Consider the following 21278-nt stretch of genomic DNA (forward strand, 5'->3'; position numbering starts at 1 on the left):
AAACAAGATACGCTTCATAAAAAAAATTACTCATTTCGTAACTTGTCTAGATCAGGCAGGATAGGTCCAGACTACAAACCCTTCCGAGCCACCTGCTCTCTAAAACACTTCCTAGGTGTGGAAATTGTTTCAATGTTTACATCTAGTTTGAGTTTTCGCCGTTTAACTCTGTGACTTGATGAGGATTGCGTAACAAGAAATAAACATTTACTTAACTAAACCAAATGGTGTTCATGCAAAATCTCATGACGCTGCAAGCAGGATTCGAACCTACACGGGGAAACCCCATTGGATTTCGAGTCCAACTCCTTAACCACTCGGCCATCGCAGCTGCATGAGTATGATGTCACTGTTGTCGTATACGAGCCATGCTCTGCTCATGTCAGGCCGAGACCAAAAAAATAAAGTAACAGAATGACGGGGCACGTACCAGCAGTGCCCTGTTGTCCTCACTTATTTTGCATGCTTTCATACAATTAATAAAAATAGCAATATGCATCACTCAAAATGAGTGACAGGGCACAGATGAGCGGTAATCAACCACTGCACATTTCTACCCTCGTTTCCATATATTACGGCGGTGGCAACGGGCCCTTAAGTGTACTCAGAAAGAGTCCAAAAGCCTAAACAAGACACGCTTCATAAAAGAAATTACTCATTTCGTAACTTGTCTAGATCAGGCAGGATAGGTCCAGACTACAAACCCTTCTGAGCCACCTGCTCTCTAAAACACTTCCTAGGTGTGGAAATTGTTCCAATGTTTACATCTAGTTTGAGTTTTTGCCATTTAACTCTGTGACTTGATGAGGATTGCGTAACGAGAAGTGAACATTTCCTTAACTAAACCAAATGGTGTTCATGCAAAATCACACTACGCTGCAAGCAGGATTCGAACCTGCGCAGGGAAACCCCATTGGATTTCGAGTCCAACGCCTTAACCACTCGGCCATCGCAGCTGCATGAGTATGATGTCACTGTTGTCGTATACGAGCCATGCTCTGCTCATGTCAGACGGAGACCAAAAAAATAAAGTAACGGAAGGACGGGGCACGTACCAGCAGTGCCCTGTTGTCCTCACTTATTTTGCATGCTTTCATACAATTAATAAAAATAGCAACATGCATCACTCAAAGTGAGTGAAAGGGCACAGATGAGTGGTAATCAATCACTGCATATTTCTACCCACTTTTCACTATATTACGGCGGTGGTAACGGGCCCTTAAGTATACTAAGAAAGAGTCCAAAAGCCTAAACAAGACATGCTTCATAAAAAAAAGTACTCTTTTCATGACTTGTCTAGATCAGGCAGGACAGGTCCACACTACAAACCCTTCCGAGCCACCAGCTCTCTAAAACACTTCCTGGGTGTGGAAATTGTCTCAATGTTTACATCTAGTTTGAGTTTTTTTCCATTTAAATCTGTGACTTGATGAGGATTGCGTAACGAGAAGTGAACATTTACTTAACTAAACCAAATGGTGTTCATGCAAAATCTCACGACGCTGCAAGCAGGATTCGAACCTACGCGGGGAAACCTCATTGGATTTCAAGTCCAACGCCTTAACCACTCGGCCATCGCAGCTGCATGAGTATGATGTCACAGTTGTCGTATACGAGCCATGCACTACTCACGTCAGGCCGAGACATAAAAAATAAAGTAACAGAAGGTCGGGGCACGTACCAGCAGTGCACTGTTGTCCTCACTTATTTTGCATGCTTTCATACAATTAATAAAAATAGCAATACGCATCACTCAAAGTGAGTGACAGGGCACAGATGAGCGGTAATCAATCACTGCACATTTCTATCCTCGTTTCCCTATATTACGACTGTGGCAACGGGCCCTTAAGTGTACTCAGAAAGAGTCCAAAAGCTTAAACAAGACACGCTTCATAAAAAAAAGTACTCTTTTCATGACTTGTCTAGGTCAGGCAGGACAGGTCCAGACTACGAACCCTTCTGAGCCACCTGCTCTCTAAAACACTTCCTGGGTGTGGAAATTGTCTCAATGTTTACATCTAGTTTGAGTTTTTTCCATTTAAATCTGTGACTTGATGAGGATTGCGTAACGAGAAGTGAACATTTACTTAACTAAACCAAATGGTGTTCATGCAAAATCTCATGACGCTGCAAGCAGGATTCGAACCTACGCGGGGAAATCTCATTGGATTTCAAGTTCAACGCCTTAACCACTCGGCCATCGCAGCTGCATGAGTATGATGTCACAGTTGTCGTATACGAGCCATGCACTACTCACGTCAGGCCGAGACATAAAAAATAAAGTAACAGAAGGTCGGGGCACGTACCAGCAGTGCACTGTTGTCCTCACTTATTTTGCATGCTTTCATACAATTAATAAAAATAGCAATACGCATCACTCAAAGTGAGTGACAGGGCAAAGATGAGCGGTAATCAATCACTGCACATTTCTATCCTCGTTTCCCTATATTACGGCGGTAGCAACGGCCCCTTAAGTGTACTCAGAAAGAGTCCAAAAGCTTAAACAAGACACGCTTCATAAAAAAAGTACTCTTTTCATGACTTGTCTAGATCAGGAAGGACAGGTCCAGACTACGAACCCTTCCGAGCCACCTGCTCTCTAAAACACTTCCTGGGTGTGGAAATTGTCTCAATGTTTACATCTAGTTTGAGTTTTTGCCGTTTAACTCTGTGACTTGATGAGGATTGCGTAACGAGAAGTGAACATTTACTTAACTAAACCAAATGGTGTTCATGCAAAATCTCATGACGCTGCAAGTAGGATTCGAACCTACGCGGGGAAACCCCATTGGATTTCAAGTCCAACACCTTAACCACTCAGCCATCGCAGCTGCATGAGGATGATGTCACTGTTGTCGTATACGAGCCATGCGCTACTCATGTCAGGCCGAGACCTAAAAAATAAAGTGACGGAAGGACGGGGCACGTACCAGCAGTGCCCTGTTGTCCTCACTTATTTCGCATACTTTCATACAATTAATAAAAATAGCAATACGCATCACTCAAAGTGAATGACAGGGCACAGATGAGCGGTAATCAATCACTGCACATTTCTATCCTCGTTTCCCTATATTACAGCGGTGGCAACGGGCCCTTAAGTGTACTCAGAAAGAGTCCAAAAGCCTAAACAAGACACGCTTCATAAAAAAAATTACTCTTTTCGTAACTTGTCTAGATCAGGTAGGATAGGTCCAGACTACAAACCCTTCTGAGCCACCTGCTCTCTAAAACGCTTCCTAGGTGTGGAAATTGTTTTAATGTTTACATCTAGTTCGAGTTTTTGCCATTTAACTCTGTGACTTGATGAGGATTGCGTAACGAGAAGTGAACATTTCCTTAACTAAACCAAATGGTGTTCATGCAAAATCATACTACGCTGCAAGCAGGATTCGAACCTACGCAGGTAAACCCCATTTGATTTCGAGTCCAACGCCTTAACCACTCGGCCATCGCAGCTGCATGAGTATGGTGTCACTGTTGTCGTATACGAGCCATGCTCTGCTCATGTCAGGCGGTGACCAAAAAAATAAAGTAACGGAAGGACGGGGCACGTACCAGCAGTGCCCTGTTGTCCTCACTTATTTTGCATGCTTTCATACAATTAATAAAAATAGCAACATGCATCACTCAAAGTGAGTGACAGGGCACCGATGAGTGGTAATCAATCAATGCATGCTTCTACCCACTTTTCCCTATATTACAGCGGTGGCAACGGGCCCTTAAGTGTACTAAGAAAGAGTCCAAAAGCCTTAACAAGACATGCATCATAAAAAAAGCACTCTTTTCATGACTTGTCTAGATCAGGCAGGACAGGTCCAGACTACAAACCCTTCTGAGCCACCAGCTCTCTAAAACACTTCCTGGGTGTGGAAATTGTCTCAATGTTTACATCTAGTTTGAGTTTTTTCCATTTAACTCTGTAACTTGATGAGGATTGCGAACAAGAAGTGAACATTTCCTTAACTAAACCAAATGGTGTTCATGCAAAATCACACTATGCTGCAAGCAGGATTCGAACCTGCGCAGGGAAACCCCATTGGATTTCGAGTCCAACGCCTTAACCACTCGGCCATCGCAGCTGCATGAGTATGATGTCACTGTTGTCGTATACGAGCCATACTCTGCTCATGTCAGGCCGAGACCAAAAAATAAAGTAACAGAAGGACGGGGCACGTACCAGCAGTGCCCTGTTGTCCTCACTTATTTTGCATGCTTTCATACAATTAATAAAAATAGCAACATGCATCACTCAAAGTGAGTGAAAAGGCACAGATGAGTGGTAATCAATCATTGCGCATTTCTACCCTCTTTTCCCTATATTACGGCGGTGGTAACGGGCCCTTAAGTGTACTAAGAAAGAGTCCAAAAGCCTAAACAAGACACGCTTCATAAAAAAATAATTACTCTTTTCATGACTTGTCTAGATCATGCAGGACAGGTCCAGACTACGAACCCTTCCGAAGCACCTGCTCTCTAAAACACTTCCTAGGTGTGGAAATTGTCTCAATGTTTACATCTAGTTTGAGTTTTTGCCGTTTAACTCTGTGACTTGATGAGGATTGCGTAACAAGAAGTAAACATTTACTTAACTAAACCAAATGGTGTTCATGCAAAATCTCATGACGCTGCAAGCAGGATTCGAACCTACGCGGGGAAACCCCATTGGATTTCAAGTCCACCGCCTTAACCACTCGGCCATCGCAGCTGCGTGAGTATGATGTCACAGTTGTCGTATACTAGCCATGCACTACTCACGTCAGGCCGAGACATAAAAAATAAAGTAACAGAAGGACGGGGCACGTACCAGCAGTGCACTGTTGTCCTCACTTATTTTGCATGCTTTCATACAATTAATAAAAATAGCAATACGCATCACTCAAAGTGAGTGACAGGGCACCGATGAGCGGTAATCAATCACTGCACATTTCTATCCTCGTTTCCCTATATTACGGCGGTGGCAACGGGTCCTTAAGTGTACTCAGAAAGAGTCCAAAAGCTTAAACAAGACACGCTTCATAAAAAAAAGTACTCTTTTCATGACTTGTCTAGATCAGGTAGGACAGGTCCAGACTACGAACCCTTCCGAGCCACCTGCTCTCTAAAACACTTCCTGGGTGTGGAAATTGTCTCAATGTTTACATCTAGTTTGAGTTTTTGCAGTTTAACTCTGTGACTTGATGAGGATTGCGTAATGAGAAGTGAACATTAACTTAACTTAACCAAATAGTGTTCATGCAAAATCTCATGCCACTGCAAGCAGGATTAGAACCTACGTGGGGAAACCCCATTGGATTTCAAGTCCAACGCCTTAACCACTCGGCCATCACAGCTGCGTGAGTATGATGTCACTGTTGTCGTATACGAGCCATGCGCTACTCATGTCAGGTCGAGACCTAAAAAATAAAGTAACGGATGGACAGGGCACATACCAGCAGTGCCCTGTTGTCCTCACTTATTTCGCATACTTTCATACAATTAATAAAAATAGCAATACGCATCACTCAAAGTGAGTGACAGGGCACCGATGAGCGGTAATCAATCACTGCACATTTCTATCCTCGTTTCCCTATATTACGGCGGTGGCAACGGGCCCTTAAGTGTACTCAGAAAGAGTCCAAAAGCTTAAACAAGACACGCTTCATAAAAAAAAGTACTCTTTTCATGACTTGTCTAGATCAGGTAAGACAGGTCCAGACTACAAACCCTTCCGAGCCACCAGCTCTCTAAAACACTTCCTAGGTGTGGAAATTGTTTCAATGTTTACATCTAGTTTGAGTTTTTGCCGTTTAACTCTGTGACTTGATGAGGATTGCGTAACAAGAAGTAAACATTTACTTAACTAAAACAAATGGTGTTCATGCAAAATCTCATGACGCTGCAAGCAGGATTCGAACCTACGCGGGGAAACCCCATTGGATTTCAAGTCCACCGCCTTAACCACTCGGCCATCGCAGCTGCGTGAGTATGATGTCACAGTTGTCGTATACTAGCCATGCACTACTCACGTCAGGCCGAGACATAAAAAATAAAGTAACAGAAGGACGGGGCACGTACCAGCAGTGCACTGTTGTCCTCACTTATTTTGCATGCTTTCATACAATTAATAAAAATAGCAATACACATCACTCAAAGTGAGTGACAGGGCACCGATGAGCGGTAATCAATCACTGCACATTTCTATCCTCGTTTCCCTATATTACGGCGGTGGCAACGGGTCCTTAAGTGTACTCAGAAAGAGTCCAAAAGCTTAAACAAGACACGCTTCATAAAAAAAAGTACTCTTTTCATGACTTGTCTAGATCAGGTAGGACAGGTCCAGACTACGAACCCTTCCGAGCCACCTGCTCTCTAAAACACTTCCTGGGTGTGGAAATTGTCTCAATGTTTACATCTAGTTTGAGTTTTTGCAGTTTAACTCTGTGACTTGATGAGGATTGCGTAATGAGAAGTGAACATTAACTTAACTTAACCAAATAGTGTTCATGCAAAATCTCATGCCGCTGCAAGCAGGATTAGATCCTACGTGGGGAAACCCCATTGGATTTCAAGTCCAACGCCTTAACCACTCGGCCATCACAGCTGCGTGAGTATGATGTCACTGTTGTCGTATACGAGCCATGCGCTACTCATGTCAGGTCGAGACCTAAAAAATAAAGTAACGGAAGGACAGGGCACATACCAGCAGTGCCCTGTTGTCCTCACTTATTTCGCATACTTTCATACAATTAATAAAAATAGCAATACGCATCACTCAAAGTGAGTGACAGGGCACCGATGAGCGGTAATCAATCACTGCACATTTCTATCCTCGTTTCCCTATATTACGGCGGTGGCAACGGGCCCTTAAGTGTACTCAGAAAGAGTCCAAAAGCTTAAACAAGACACGCTTCATAAAAAAAAGTACTCTTTTCATGACTTGTCTAGATCAGGTAAGACAGGTCCAGACTACAAACCCTTCCGAGCCACCAGCTCTCTAAAACACTTCCTAGGTGTGGAAATTGTTTCAATGTTTACATCTAGTTTGAGTTTTTGCCGTTTAACTCTGTGACTTGATGAGGATTGCGTAACAAGAAGTAAACATTTACTTAACTAAAACAAATGGTGTTCATGCAAAATCTCATGACGCTGCAAGCAGGATTCGAGCCTACGCGGGGAAACCCCATTGGCTTTCAAGTCCAACGCCTTAACCACTCGGCCATCGCAGCTGCGTGAGTATGATGTCACAGTTGTCGTATACGAGCCATGCACTACTCACGTCAGGCCGAGACATAAAAAATAAAGTAACAGAAGGACGGGCACGTACCAGCAGTGCCCTGTTGTCCTCACTTATTTTGCATGCTTTCATACAATTAATAAAAATAGCAATACGCATCACTCAAAGTGAGTGACAGGGCACCGATGAGCGGTAATCAATCACTGCACATTTCTATCCTCGTTTCCCTATATTACGGCGGTGGCAATGGGCCCTTAAGTGTACTCAGAAAGAGTCCAAAAGCTTAAACAAGACACGCTTCATAAAAAAAAGTACTCTTTTCATGACTTGTCTAGATCAGGTAGGACAGGTCCAGTCTACGAACCCTTCCGAGGCACCTGCTCTCTAAAACACTTTCTGGGTGTGGAAATTGTCTCAATGTTTACATCTAGTATGAGTTTTTGCAGTTTAACTCTGTGACTTGATGAGGATTGCGTAACAAGAAGTAAACATTTACTTAACTAAACCAAATGGTGTTCATGCAAAATCTCATGACGCTGCAAGCAGGATTCGAACCTACGCGGGGAAACCCCATTGGATTTCAAGTCCAACGCCTTAACCACTCGGCCATCGCAGCTGCGAGAGTATGATGTCACAGTTGTCGTATACGAGCCATGCGCTACTCATGTCAGGTGGAGACCTAAAAAATAAAGTAACGGAAGGACAGGGCACATACCAGCAGTGCCCTGTTGTCCTCACTTATTTCGCATACTTTCATACAATTAATAAAAATAGCAATATGCATCACTCAAAATGAGTGACAGGGCACAGATGAGCGGTAATCAATCACTGCACATTTCTATCCTCGTTTCCCTATATTACGGCGGTGGCAACGGGCCCTTAAGTGTACTCAGAAAGAGTCTAAAAGCTTAAACAAGACACGCTTCATAAAAAAGTACTCTTTTCATGACTTGTCTAGATCAGGAAGGACAGGTCCAGACTACGAACCCTTCCGAGCCACCCGCTCTCTAAAACACTTCCTGGGTGTGGAAATTGTCTCAATGTTTACATCTAGTTTGAGTTTTTGCCGTTTAACTCTGTGACTTGATGAGGATTGCGTAACGAGAAGTGAACATTTACTTAACTAAACCAAATGGTGTTCATGCAAAATCTCATGACGCTGCAAGTAGGATTCGAACCTACGCGGGGAAACCCCATTGGATTTCAAGTCCAACACCTTAACCACTCAGCCATCGCAGCTGCATGAGGATGATGTCACTGTTGTCGTATATGGAAAGGGGCGACCACTCGGTCCCCCCGAACGTATGGCGGAGTACCACGATCCTCCCGGGAAGCCATCTTGGGCGGGAGGCGAGTCTCGGCTGGTATGCCCGAAGCGGCGTAGCCGGGGCGCGCCTTTTTCCCGCCCTAGAGTGGGTTGGCCTAGACACTGACGCGGCCGGCCACGCCCTTGGGGCAGGCAGGGGCGGGTTTACGCCCGCCCTGAAGACGGATAAAAGGAGCAGCAAGCCAAGAAAGCATCCTCTTGTTCCTGTGCTCTGAAGCTGCACCTCCTCGCTGCACGTGAGCTCGAGACGGAACGAAGAGCCATTTTTGAGCGTTATAATCGTTCTTGTTTGTCTTTCAGATACTCTGTTGGAGAATGCCGAAGAAGGCGGGAAAGCGCATGACTACCGACCAGATGCTGCGCGTTCTCATGAAAGAGGTGACCGACCTAAAGAGGCGAATGGATAAAGACGAGGAAGGGGGGCCGAAACGTCCTTTGGCGGGAGCAGCCCCGGGAGGGAAAAGCAAGAGGCCCAGGAGGGGAGCAGCTGGGGGAGACATCCCGGGTCCCAGTACCCCGCCCGAAGCACCCACTCCCGTGCCGGAAGAAGGGAATCCGATTCCCGTTGTGGTCACCCCCGTGTCCGGGGAAGATATGCCGCCCGAGCTGGCAGCACAATTAGCAGCGTGGTTGGGTAAAGGTAGCGAGGGCGCCACGGCTGTCGACGCGCAGGTGCTGATGAAGCAACTGCGTGAGACACGGGAAGCAGCGAAGGTGTCCACGCCGGCTGCAGCAGTAGAGAAGCCACAGGGGACGGGTTCAGTCGCAGAGACAGCGTCCGGTTCAGGTAAGCAGCCATTGCCGATTGCGAGGGATGAGTCAGCACCCTCTCGTAGGGAAAAGTTGGGTCAGCATGTCCCTTTAGCTATTAAAGAGAAGATATGGGCAGGGGAGTATGTAAACATCTTCTCGTTGCTTACTGATCATTACGAGATGGAGCATGTTAAGGGCCAGAAGGACCTCATGCATCCGAGTGTTTGGCGCGCAAAGATGGCCGCCTTTAAGGTAAATGAAAACATTGGCAATTGGGGCAAAGCGTGGGGGGTTTTTACATCGATCTTGGGGGAACGAAGGCCCGAATTGCTGCCCGAATTGACGATTTATCAGTCACGGATCATGGGGTACTCGGTATCACACGAGGGTAATCATTGGTTCTGCTATGATAATATTTTCAGAAAGGCTAAAGAACATGATAAAAACTTAACTTGGGATTGTTATGATTCTGTGTCATGGTCCAAAATGGAGGATACTGGTATGTTGAAATTGCCATTAGTAGGGAGTAACGTTGGCGAATCCTCCCGCCAGTATGCGGGGACGCCCTTTCGATCAGGTACGGGTACTGACAATCACTCGAGGCCTAACGGCAATACAGGTAAAAGGGGGGTTTGTTGGAACTTCAACAGGGGTAAATGTACTAGGCCCCAGGGGTCGTGCAAATTTAGACACGAATGTAGTGGGTGTGGGCAATCATCCCATCCTGAGTCCACGTGCAGAGCCAAAACGGGTGATAACGGGGGTAGAGGAGGCGCCAAACAGGTCTAACATAGTCCGAGGGGCGCCTTTACCTACCCCGATTGATACCTTGGCAATGATTCCCTGGCTCAGCGAATACCCGGATCGTGCTTCCGCTGGGGTGTTGCGGAACGGGTTTTCATATGGTTTCCGCATCCCAGTGGGGGACTTTCAAGGTGTAGAGAAATGTAAGAATCAGATATCGGTCTTGCAGCATACGACCGTGGTACAGGAAAAGATCCGGAAGGAGGTTACTCGAGGTCGAGTCGCCGGTCCGTTTAGTGTACCCCCGGTTGCTAACTTTGTTTGTTCTCCTTTAGGGGTGGTCCCCAAGAAGGACCCGGGTGAGTTTCGGCTGATACATAATTTATCAGCCCCACGTGGTCTTTCCGTAAACGAAGCGATAGACCCGGAAGTGTGTTCGGTGCGGTACGCATCCTTCGATGAGGCCGTAGCCATTTTGAATCGCCTGGGGCCCGGTGCGCTGATGGCAAAATCTGATATCGAGTCAGCGTTCCGGTTGCTCCCGGTACATCCGGACGATCAGCGTCTCCTAGGTTTCATGTTTCAGGGCCATTATTACATGGATAGGTGTATGCCGATGGGGTGCTCTATATCTTGTGCCTATTTCGAAAAATTCAGTAGTTTCCTACAATGGGTCTTCACAAAAAAGACGGGTTTTCAACACGTGATGCATTATCTCGATGATTTTTTGTTCCTGGGGGCAGCCGGGGATCCGGAATGTGGGCAGGCTTTGGCTGCATTTTGTGTCTTAATGAATCAGTTTGGCGTGCCATTGGCACCAGGTAAGACTGTGGGTCCTTCCACTTGCCTCGAGTTTCTGGGGATCGAGTTAGACTCCGGAGAAGGTTGTTTTCGTTTACCAGGCGACAAAGTGTCAAAGTTCAGGGCATCCCTGCAAATGTGTATAAGTGGATCTAAGGTTAAGCTGCATCAATTACAGCAGTTAGTGGGTCAGTTGAATTTTGCCCTGAGAGTTATACCAATGGCCCGCCCCTTTTCCCGTTCGATTGCTCAAGCCATGGTCGGCCTGAAGGAGGGCCATCATCGCACAAGGCTCTCGGCAGAGGTCCGCCAGGACATGCGCATTTGGTTGGCATTCCTGGCGGATTTCAATGGTCGAGTCGTCTGGAACAAACCGGCCGTGTCCTCTGAGGAGCTGGGGCTGTGGACAGATTCGGCAGGGAGCATAGGTTTTGGTGCCATTTTCGGCACGAGATGGTCTGCACAAAAGTGGCCGGCATGGTGGCATGACAGTGGACTGACAAGTAACATTGCTTTCCTGGAACTTTTCCCCATATTGGTGGCCCTGAGAACGTGGCCCGAAGGGTTCAGAGATCACTCTGTGGTATTCTGGTCTGACAATATGACCGTGGTCGAGTGTATCAATAGCCAGGCAGCACGATGCAAATGGATTTTGAGACTACTCAAGGAAATCGTTTTACTGTGTATGCAATTGAATGTGCTATTCAAAGCAAGACATGTCCCGGGGGTAATGAACCAGGCGGCTGATGCCCTGTCTCGTTTTCGTATGCAGGCTTTCTGGGGTTTTCTTCCCACAGCGGACCCGGAGCCGGCACCCTTTCCCGAAGCTCTCTGGTCTCTCGGTGCCCCGAACTTCGTAACCTCGTGGGAGAGAGTTTAGCACCCAGGACAAGGAAGGCATATGAAGGGGCGTTCCGGTCCTATTTAGCCTTTTTGGGGACTGCTAGAGGGGAGCTTTGGGGCCAGGAGGAATGGGTAGTGAACTTTCTGATGTCTTTACATCTGGCAGGGAAATCGGTGGCCACGGCCCAGAGGCATCGGGCTGCCATTTCCTTTGTTGCTAGGGCTCATGGGATCCAGGACCCGACAGCGTCTTTCGTTGTACAAAAAGCGCTACGTGGGTGGCAACGCCTTGAGGGTCGCAGAGTAGACGAGAGGCGCCCGATAGGTTTGGATAGGTTGGCCCAGTTATTATCCAGACTCCCTGCAACATGTTCATCTCAGTTTGAGACGGTGTTATTCCGAGCCGCTTTTACGCTGGCATTTCATGGGGCTATGCGGGTAAGCGAACTAGTGGCGAGGAACAAGCAGGATGTGACAGGAGGACTGTGCCAGGAGCACGTTCAGATCAGAGGGGAGACAATGACTGTCTCATTTGTCAGGTCCAAGACCGATCAAAGTGGGATGGGTGACTGCATAATCATACGCAGGATTCCCGGGTCCTCCATGTGCCCGGTAAAGTGTTTAGAGGATTATTTAGCACGAAGGGTGGCTTCATGGGGGGGGACCTTGTTGAGACACGCTGACGCCACCCCACTGACAAGGTTTCAGTTTCAGCGGGTGCTTGCGATGTCGATTACCGCTGCGGGCTTGAACCCGGGCGAGTTTGGGACCCATTCCTTTCGGATAGGGGCTGCTACAGAGGCTACAGCCAGGGGTCTGAATGTGGAACAAGTTAAACGGGTGGGGCGTTGGTCCTCCAATTGTTATAAAAGGTATGTGCGGTTGCACATGTTGTGAAGCTGTAATGATGTACACACGCTTCTTGTTTTTGTTTGGTTTTTCAGTTGCGCAAGCCTACGAGGCGGGGCGGACTATGCAGTCGACCCAACACCGGGCCAGCGGTCAGACATCACCGGCTGTGAAAAAGGAGGTGTGGGTCGTGGGCCACTCATACGTGAGGCGTGCCGCGGACGTATTCAAGGCAGGTGATATGATTCACGTGGCTGGGGAATACGGGTACAGTGTGTCCTTCTACGGAAGAGGCGGTCTCTGTATTGACCAGTTTCAATCATTTTTCGAGGGTTTGCTAGGGCGGACGAGGTCACCGCCGTCTGTAGTCATAGTACATCTTGGGGGCAATGATTTGGTCACCACTGGTAGACGACTTCTTCTTGAGGCGATGCTTTCCACTGTAAGTTGGTTAGCGAGGAGAGTTCCAGGGTGCACAATTGCGTGGTCCCATATGATCCCACGAAAAGTGTGGCGGGGGCCTTTTCTGTTTCTGCTTTGAATCATTCTGTTAGAAAGATTAATAACAAAGTGAGTAGGTTGTTCCGTTCCAAGACACTGCATTCTATTCCGCATGGGTGTATTAATGATGACAGTATGTATTTGGGGGATGGTGTGCATTTGTCTCGGGTGGGGAATGAGTTACTCATAGGAGACTTCTTAGCATGGCTAAAGACGTTATAACATGACCTTTAGGTAGGAGTTTTGTGGGGGGTCCGGATAGCCGGTCAACTATCCGGCCTGTGGCGGTAAGGTCATGATCGGTGAGCACTAATTGGAAGATCCCTATGAGTGGGCGTCACCCAGCATGGATGGGAGCGCTTGGGGGAGGTGGCCATTGGCCCCTCAACGGGGAGGCGGTCCCTTCTAAGGATGGGTCGCCGAAAGGAAAGGAAAGGCGGTCAAGGCCCCTTCCTGGGTAGGAGGGGTTACAGCCCCCTCCTGGGGAATTTCCCGGGGCCAGGACGTCTGCGACGGCAGATGTGGTAAGTTGTGTGGGGTTTGGGGGGGGTCTACGCTACCTTCTAGATACCTCACACGAGTCCTCGTACAACCTCTAAGTGGCGTCGAGTTTTATTGGGGCCCCCGTCAAGTCAAGGGAAATTGGTAGTTGCACTTGAGGTACGCCTCTGTGCGGTCGCCCTTCACAAGTGAGGGGGATATTTCAGGGTTAGGGATCTTGACACCGGTGACGACCTTGCCGTTGGCCCTTAAACGTTAGGATGTACAATTTCAAAATTTCAAGTAATGTTTTGTAGGATGTTAGTTCGGCTAGGAGAACCTTTGTATTAGAGAATATGTTAAGGTTAGCCAAACATCGCAATGTGGTAATGAAATTGTAAATATTATGAAACTGTTTATTTAATGTTTTAATTTTGTTTCATATTTTAATAAATACGGCCGGGAGGGCCACTCCCTCCCGTTTTCCAAAAACGTCATCACTGTTTCCAGTTTCCCATCCTTGGGGATTGTGTTGAGAGGGGGTGGCGGGTATCTCAGCCATATGGAAAGGGGCGACCACTCGGTCCCCCCGAACGTATGGCGGAGTACCACGATCCTCCCGGGAAGCCATCTTGGGCGGGAGACGAGTCTCGGCTGGTATGCCCGAAGCGGCGTAGCCGGGGCGCGCCTTTTTCCCGCCCTAGAGTGGGTTGGCCTAGACACTGACGCGGCCGGCCACGCCCTTGGGGCAGGCAGGGGCGGGTTTACGCCCGCCCTGAAGACGGATAAAAGGAGCAGCAAGCCAAGAAAGCATCCTCTTGTTCCTGTGCTCTGAAGCTGCACCTCCTCGCTGCACGTGAGCTCGAGACGGAACGAAGAGCCATTTTTGACCCACCCACCAGCCCCTGAGGACAGCATGTGGTTTTGAATAAAGTCTGATGGATAACTCTGATTTTGTTTACAGGTTGTGGTTTATTATCGTGATGACTTTTGAGTATGCAATAAAGAATGGTCAATTTGTGTTATGTTTTGCAAAAATAAAGTAATTCTGCTTTAGTGTTATCAGTGAGCATGCTTTTAATAAAATTGTGGTGCTACTGTCTTTTCATGATTTAGTCATTTAGTAATTTAGTTAGCATTGTCGTATATATTTTGGTCGGGCGGTAAGGTCATGATCGGTGAGCACTAATTGGAAGATCCCTATGAGTGGGCGTCACCCAGCACGGATGGGAGCGCTCGGGGGAGGTGGCCATTGGCCCCTCAACGGGGAGGCGGTCCCTTCTAAGGATGGGTCGCCGAAAGGAAAGGAAAGGAGGTCAAGGCCCCTTCCTGGGTAGGAGGGGTTACAGCCCCCTCCTGGGGAATTTCCCGGGGCCAGGACGTCTGCGACGGCAGATGTGGTAAGTTGTGTGGGGTTTGGGGGGGGGTCTACGCTACCTTCTAGATACCTCACACGAGTCCTCGTACGACCTCTAAGTGGAGTCGAGTTTTATTGGGGCCCCCGTCAAGTCAAGGGAAATTGGTAGTTGCACTTGAGGTACGCCTCTGTGCGGTCGCCCTTCACAAGTGAGGGGGATATTTCGGGGTTAGGGATCTTGACACCGGTGACGACATTGCCGTTGGCCCTTAAACGTTAGGATGTACAATTTCAAAATTTCAAGTAATGTTTTGTAGGATGTTAGTTCGGCTAGGAGAACCTTTGTATTAGAGAATATGTTAAGGTTAGCCAAACATCGCAATGTGGTAATGAAATTGTACATATTATGAAACTGTTTATTTAATGTTTTAATTTTGTTTCATATTTTAATAAATACGGCCGGGAGGGTCACTCCCTCCCGTTTTCCAAAAACTTCATCACTGTTTCCAGTTTCCCATCCTTGGGGATTGTGTTGAGAGGGGGTGGCGGGTATCTCAGCCATACGAGCCATGTGCTACTCATGTCAGGCCGAGACCTAAAAAATAAAGTGACGGAAGGACGGGGCACGTACCAGCAGTGCCCTGTTGTCCTCACTTATTTCGCATACTTTCATACAATTAATAAAAATAGCAATTCGCATCACTCAAAGTGAATGACAGGGCACAGATGAGCGGTAATCAATCACTGCACATTTCTATCCTCGTTTCCCTATATTACGGCGGTGGCAACGGGCACTTAATTGTACTCAGAAAGAGTCCAAAAGCCTAAACAAGACACGCTTCAAAAAAAAAAATTACTCTTTTCGTAACTTGTCTAGATCAGGTAGGATAGGTCCAGACTACAAACCCTTCTGAGCCACCTGCTCTCTAAAACACTTCCTAGGTGTGGAAATTGTTTCAATGTTTACATCTAGTTTGAGTTTTTGCCATTTAACTCTGTGACTTGATGAGGATTGCGTAACGAGAAGTGAACATTTCCTTAACTAAACCAAATGGTGTTCATGCAAAATCACACTATGCTGCAAGCAGGATTCGAACCTACGCAGGTAAACCCCATTTGATTTCAAGTCCAACGCCTTAACCACTCGGCCATCGCAGCTGCGTGAGTATGATGTCACAGTTGTCGTATACGAGCCATGCACTACTTACGTCAGGCCGAGACATAAAAAATAAAGTAACAGAAGGACGGGGCACGTACCAGCAGTGCCCTGTTGTCCTCACTTATTTTGCATGCTTTCATACAATTAATAAAAATAGCAATACGCATCACTCAAAGTGAGTGACAGGGCACTGATGAGCGGTAATCAATCACTGCACATTTCTATCCTCTTTTCCCTATATTACAGCGGTGGCAACGGGCCCTTAAGTGTACTCAGAAAGAGTCCAAAAGCTTAAACAAGACACGCTTCATAAAAAAAAAGTACTCTTTTCATGACTTGTCTAGATCAGGCAGGACAGGTCCAGACTACGAACCCTTCCGAGCCACCTGCTCTCTAAAACACTTCCTGAGTGTGGAAATTGTCTCAATGTTTACATCTAGTATGAGTTTTTGCAGTTTAACTCTGTGACTTGATGAGGATTGCGTAATGAGAAGTGAACATTTACTTAACTAAACCAAATTGTGTTCATGCAAAATCTTATGCCGCTGCAAGCAGGATTCAAACCTACGCGGAGAAACACCATTGGATTTCAAGTCCAACGCCTTAACCACTCGGCCATCGCAGCTGCGTGAGTATGATGTCACTGTTGTCGTATACGAGCCATGCGCTACTCATGTCAGGTCGAGACCTAAAAATTAAAGTAACAGCAGGACGGGGCACGTACCAGCAGTGCCCTGTATCCCCCACTTATTTTGAATGCTTTCATACAATTAATAAAAATAGCAACAAGCATCACTCAAAGTGAGTGACAGGGCACAGATGAGCGGTAATCAATCACTGCGCATTTCTACCCTCTTTTCCCTATATTACGGTGGTGGTAACGGGCCCTTAAGTGTACTAAGAAAGAGTCCGAAAGCCTAAACAAGACACGCTTCATAAAAAAAAAATTACTCTTTTCGTGACTTGTCCAGATCATGCAGGACAGGTCCAGACTACGAACCCTTCCGAGGCACCTGCTCTCTAAAATACTTCCTGGGTGTGGAAATTGTCTCAATGTTTATATCTAGTTTGAGTTTTTGCCGTTTAACTCTGTGACTTGATGAGGATTGCGTAACAAGAAGTGAACATTTACTTAACTAAACCAAATGGTGTTCATGCAAAATCTCATGACGCTGCAAGCAGGATTCGAACCTACGCTGGGAAACCCCATTGGATTTCAAGTCCAACACCTTAACCACTCGGCCATCGCAGCTGCGTGAGTAAGATGCCACAGTTGTCGTATACGAGCCATGCACTACTCACGTCAGGCCGAGACATAAAAAATAAAGTAACAGAAGGACGGGGCACGTACCAGCAGTGCCCTGTTGTCCTCACTTATTTTGCATGCTTTCATACAATTAATAAAAATAGCAATGCGCATCACTCAAAGTGAGTGACAGGGCACCGATGAGCGGTAATCAATCACTGCACATTTCTATCCTCGTTTCCCTATATTACGGCGGTGGCAACGGGCCCTTCAGTGTACTCAGAAAGAGTCCAAAAGCTTAAACAAGACACGCTTCATAAAAAAAGTACTCTTTTCATGACTTGTCTAGATCAGGCAGGACAGGTCCAGACTACGAACCCTTCCGAGCCACCTGCTCTCTAAAACACTTCCTGAGTGTGGAAATTGTCTCAATGTTTACATCTAGTTTGAGTTTTTGCAGTTTAACTCTGTGACTTGATGAGGATTGCGTAATGAGAAGTGAACATTTACTTAACTAAACCAAATGGTGTTCATGCAAAATCACACTACGCTGCAAGCAGGATTCGAACCTGCGCAGGGAAACCCCATTGGATTTCGAGTCCAAAGCATTAACCACTCGGCCCTCGCAGCTGCATGAGTATGATGTCACTATTGTCGTATACGAGCCATGCTCTGCTCATGTCAGGCGGAGACCAAAAAAATAAAGTAACGGAAGGACGGGGCACGCACCAGCAGTGCCCTGTTGTCCTCACTTATTTTGCATGCTTTCATACAATTAATAAAAATAGCAACATGCATCACTCAAAGTGAGTGAAAGGGCACAGATGAATGGTAATCAATCACTGCATGTTTCTACCCACTTTTCCCTATATTACGGCAGTGGTAACAGGCCCTTAAGTGTACTAAGAAAGAGTCCAAAAGCCTAAACAAGACATGCATCATAAAAACAAGCATTTGCAATGCAATAGGTCTCGCAGTGACGCACGTTTATGTTGTTGGCATTGTAAATTACAATGCCTTTTATTTATGTTTTTAAAAAGAAAACAAAAATAAAAGGCATTGTTATTTAGCAATGCCAAAAGCTCAAACTTTAATAATGCGAGACCTATTGCATTGCAAAGTTCTGTCTCTGTACATAAGTGCAGACACTGTAAGACTCAGATGGGGTGGTCTCTCCCAGTATTTACACAAATAATTTAAAATAGACTATTTTATTTGTTTAATAGCGCTACACCGTGATGTCATGTACTGTATGGCATGCGTCATGATGTTACTTGCAGTGTTTAACTTGGTCATCTCCCCCACTTCTTTTTATAGGACTTGTGCCCAGCTTGTACTAGATCGCCATCCCGAAGCAAATTTAGTTTGCCTTTGGAAAGCTTGTCGTGTCAAGTCACAAACAAAAACAGGTACGATGGTCACAGGATTTGTTTATGATCATGTGATATGTTTCATACTTTAAGAGGTTTGGGATTACACCTGCATACACACCAAGAGGTGATGTCAGTCCCAGCCGGAAACGGAAGGAGTCCATCATGACCAGAAATGACAGATGAGGAGTATGAACTAGTTGAGAGACCGCTCTCAACTCCGGAAGAGCCCCAAGTCTCTTGCCAGGGCCCCGAAATGCAGGCGCAAGGACCCCTAGCAGCGGAACCCTCAAGGCGAAGTATGCCACGGTACCATGTCAGCGGCTTCAGGACTATGTAAGAGACTGACTGAAGGAGGGATGGAACCAGTCTAAACGAGAACCTCCTGAGCGACCACCTCAAGAACTGAAGAAAAGCGGATGTTTGTGTGTGTTGAAGTCAACAAATGTTTGGTTTTCTGTTTATTTCAAGTTAAGGAGGAATGTAATATCAAGAGCAGAGGGGTGTTCACCCGATACCCCAAAAGAATTAGATATGCATGACCGTGGAAAGATAATAAAAGGGCGGGCCGCGGAACGGTAGGTAGGCCCTGCAATGGAAACCTAAAGATGATGTTTGCGTGTGTATTACTGGGCCCGGTACTTGTAGGCTTAGCTGCACCCTGTAGAATCACCGCTGACGTACCAACAAACCGCTTTCAATATTTTCACTCTTTCATCCACTTCTCTGTCCTAATGAACACATCCCGTTTCAATTCAGTCCCCCACATTGACTCTGGAATATTCCCCACAGCAGCCGTGGAAAGTAAAGTCTCCTTTGAAGGCCTGCTTGTGCACACGGTTTACGCTTCATTTACATTACATTTACATTTACATTCACCACCCAGCTGCATTCCTGTCCGAGAACTGGCAGATGAAACAAGCCTTTCCACGCTACACAGCCCACCGCCTCTCCGTCTTCGTACCGCAAGCAACTTGTATGTGGTCATTTGCAATGCGGACATCGGGAGGAGGGCGAGAACTGATGTCAACACATGACGACAACTGAGAAGACGGGAGGGAAAGCGAAAGCCAGAGCAGCACTTACTTTGATGGCCCGAGCCGCTCCCAAAGCAGGTCAGTCTCCTCCATCACGGGGCTCGGCAGCAGGGCGCGCCGGGATGGTTCACAGCGACCTGAGGCTTGGGGTCCCTTGCCCGGCGATAAAGTTCAGTGCCACGTGGGCTTAGGCTCCCCGGACCGAGTGAGGAGGCAAGGAGCGAGTGCTGCGTCTGGGGGGCTCTGTATACGAAGGCACAGGAGCAGGCTGTGCTGAGGAGGCAGCAGGCACGCTGAGCGCTGGCACGGGTGACACGCCTTAGCAGAGAGGTGAGCCTTGCTCGCAAAAGTGAAGGCGTGGGGGAGCTCGCAAAAGTGCCGAGATCGCAAGAGAAGAGAAGCTGCGGGTGCACATCGGCTGTCTGAAAGACGCCCTGAGCGCGCACATGGGCTGTCCGAGCGAGGAGCGAAGAAGCCCCTCCCGCCCGGCGTCGACGACACTTCCGTTGCCAGGCAACGGCCCCACCGGCACCAATCCCAGCGCGGCTCCTCGTCTGACGTCAGAGGAGCTGCGCTCGGGATTTGTGAGGCTACCGAAGTTCCCGGGCTGCGGCGGTGTTTACGGGAAGGCAAGTTTTCATTTCCATATAATGCCGCTGTGGGAGGCGGCGGTGATTTGAGACAGCGCACCTTCTAGCACAGTGCCTTCCCATGCATAAGGGGAGAGGAGCCCGGTAAGTGGAGTTGAGGGTGGGGGTGTACGCGCGTGTGTATGTTGGAGTGTGTTTGTGCGTGCGTCTGTTTAAGGGGGGTGCGTGTGTGTATGCAGCGTGTGTCTGTTTAAGGGGGTGTGTGTGTGTATGCAGTGTGTGTATGTGCGCATGCGTGCGGGAGCCTTTGTGTGAATGGGAATATCAGGCAGGGCGACGCGACGTGCGCGCTCACGAGCTACAATTGCCAGGAAGACAAGCTCGTCACAGTCTGCAGTCCACATTCCCCGGAAAGCGGCGACATAAGTTGTCGAGCCCTAGACAGCAAAGCTTCGCTTTGCTTTCGTCTAGGCTCGACCTAAAAAGTACTCTTTTCATGACTTGTCTAGATCAGGCAGGACAGGTCCAGACTACAAACCCTTCCGAGCCACCAGCTCTCTTAAACACTTCCTGGGTGTGGAAATTGTCTCAATGTTTACATCTAGTTTGAGTTTTTTCCATTTAACTCTGTGACTTGATGAGGATTGCGAACAAGAAGTGAACATTTCCTTAACTAAACCAAATGGTGTTCATGCAAAATCACACTACACTGCAAGCAGGATTCGAACCTGCGCAGGGAAACCCCATTGGATTTCGAGTCCAACGCCTTAACCACTCGGCCATCGCAGCTGCATGAGTATGATGTCACTGTTGTCGTATACGAGCCATACTCTGCTCATGTCAGGCCGAGACCAAAAAATAAAGTAACAGAAGGACAGGGCACGTACCAGCAGTGCCCTGTTGTCCTCACTTATTTTGCATGCTTTCATACAATTAATAAAAATAGCAACATGCATCACTCAAAGTGAGTGAAAGGGCACAGATGAGTGGTAATCAATCATTGCGCAT

General features: G+C 47.3%; 14 non-coding genes across 14 annotated transcripts; all 14 read right to left on the minus strand.

Annotated features, from left to right (window-relative positions):
* Positions 1-249: 249 nt before the first annotated feature.
* TRNAS-CGA (transfer RNA serine (anticodon CGA)) lies at positions 250-331 on the minus strand. The gene has a single exon. It is a non-coding gene; the product is annotated as a tRNA-Ser (tRNA).
* A 543-nt stretch (positions 332-874) lies between these two features.
* Positions 875-956, minus strand: TRNAS-CGA (transfer RNA serine (anticodon CGA)). Its single transcript has one exon. It is a non-coding gene; the product is annotated as a tRNA-Ser (tRNA).
* A 544-nt stretch (positions 957-1500) lies between these two features.
* TRNAS-UGA (transfer RNA serine (anticodon UGA)) lies at positions 1501-1582 on the minus strand. The gene has a single exon. It is a non-coding gene; the product is annotated as a tRNA-Ser (tRNA).
* Positions 1583-2749: 1167 nt separating this feature from the next.
* On the minus strand, positions 2750-2831 carry TRNAS-UGA (transfer RNA serine (anticodon UGA)). Its single transcript has one exon. It is a non-coding gene; the product is annotated as a tRNA-Ser (tRNA).
* A 543-nt stretch (positions 2832-3374) lies between these two features.
* On the minus strand, positions 3375-3456 carry TRNAS-CGA (transfer RNA serine (anticodon CGA)). The gene has a single exon. It is a non-coding gene; the product is annotated as a tRNA-Ser (tRNA).
* A 541-nt stretch (positions 3457-3997) lies between these two features.
* TRNAS-CGA (transfer RNA serine (anticodon CGA)) lies at positions 3998-4079 on the minus strand. The gene has a single exon. It is a non-coding gene; the product is annotated as a tRNA-Ser (tRNA).
* A 544-nt stretch (positions 4080-4623) lies between these two features.
* TRNAS-UGA (transfer RNA serine (anticodon UGA)) lies at positions 4624-4705 on the minus strand. The gene has a single exon. It is a non-coding gene; the product is annotated as a tRNA-Ser (tRNA).
* A 1168-nt stretch (positions 4706-5873) lies between these two features.
* On the minus strand, positions 5874-5955 carry TRNAS-UGA (transfer RNA serine (anticodon UGA)). The gene has a single exon. It is a non-coding gene; the product is annotated as a tRNA-Ser (tRNA).
* A 1792-nt stretch (positions 5956-7747) lies between these two features.
* On the minus strand, positions 7748-7829 carry TRNAS-UGA (transfer RNA serine (anticodon UGA)). Its single transcript has one exon. It is a non-coding gene; the product is annotated as a tRNA-Ser (tRNA).
* A 541-nt stretch (positions 7830-8370) lies between these two features.
* On the minus strand, positions 8371-8452 carry TRNAS-UGA (transfer RNA serine (anticodon UGA)). Its single transcript has one exon. It is a non-coding gene; the product is annotated as a tRNA-Ser (tRNA).
* A 7492-nt stretch (positions 8453-15944) lies between these two features.
* On the minus strand, positions 15945-16026 carry TRNAS-UGA (transfer RNA serine (anticodon UGA)). Its single transcript has one exon. It is a non-coding gene; the product is annotated as a tRNA-Ser (tRNA).
* A 1171-nt stretch (positions 16027-17197) lies between these two features.
* On the minus strand, positions 17198-17279 carry TRNAS-UGA (transfer RNA serine (anticodon UGA)). The gene has a single exon. It is a non-coding gene; the product is annotated as a tRNA-Ser (tRNA).
* A 542-nt stretch (positions 17280-17821) lies between these two features.
* TRNAS-CGA (transfer RNA serine (anticodon CGA)) lies at positions 17822-17903 on the minus strand. The gene has a single exon. It is a non-coding gene; the product is annotated as a tRNA-Ser (tRNA).
* Positions 17904-20977: 3074 nt separating this feature from the next.
* Positions 20978-21059, minus strand: TRNAS-CGA (transfer RNA serine (anticodon CGA)). Its single transcript has one exon. It is a non-coding gene; the product is annotated as a tRNA-Ser (tRNA).
* Positions 21060-21278: the final 219 nt, after the last annotated feature.

Source organism: Lissotriton vulgaris, chromosome 11 (assembly GCF_964263255.1).
Source record: "Lissotriton vulgaris chromosome 11, aLisVul1.2, whole genome shotgun sequence".
Taxonomy (NCBI): Eukaryota; Metazoa; Chordata; class Amphibia; order Caudata; family Salamandridae; genus Lissotriton; species Lissotriton vulgaris.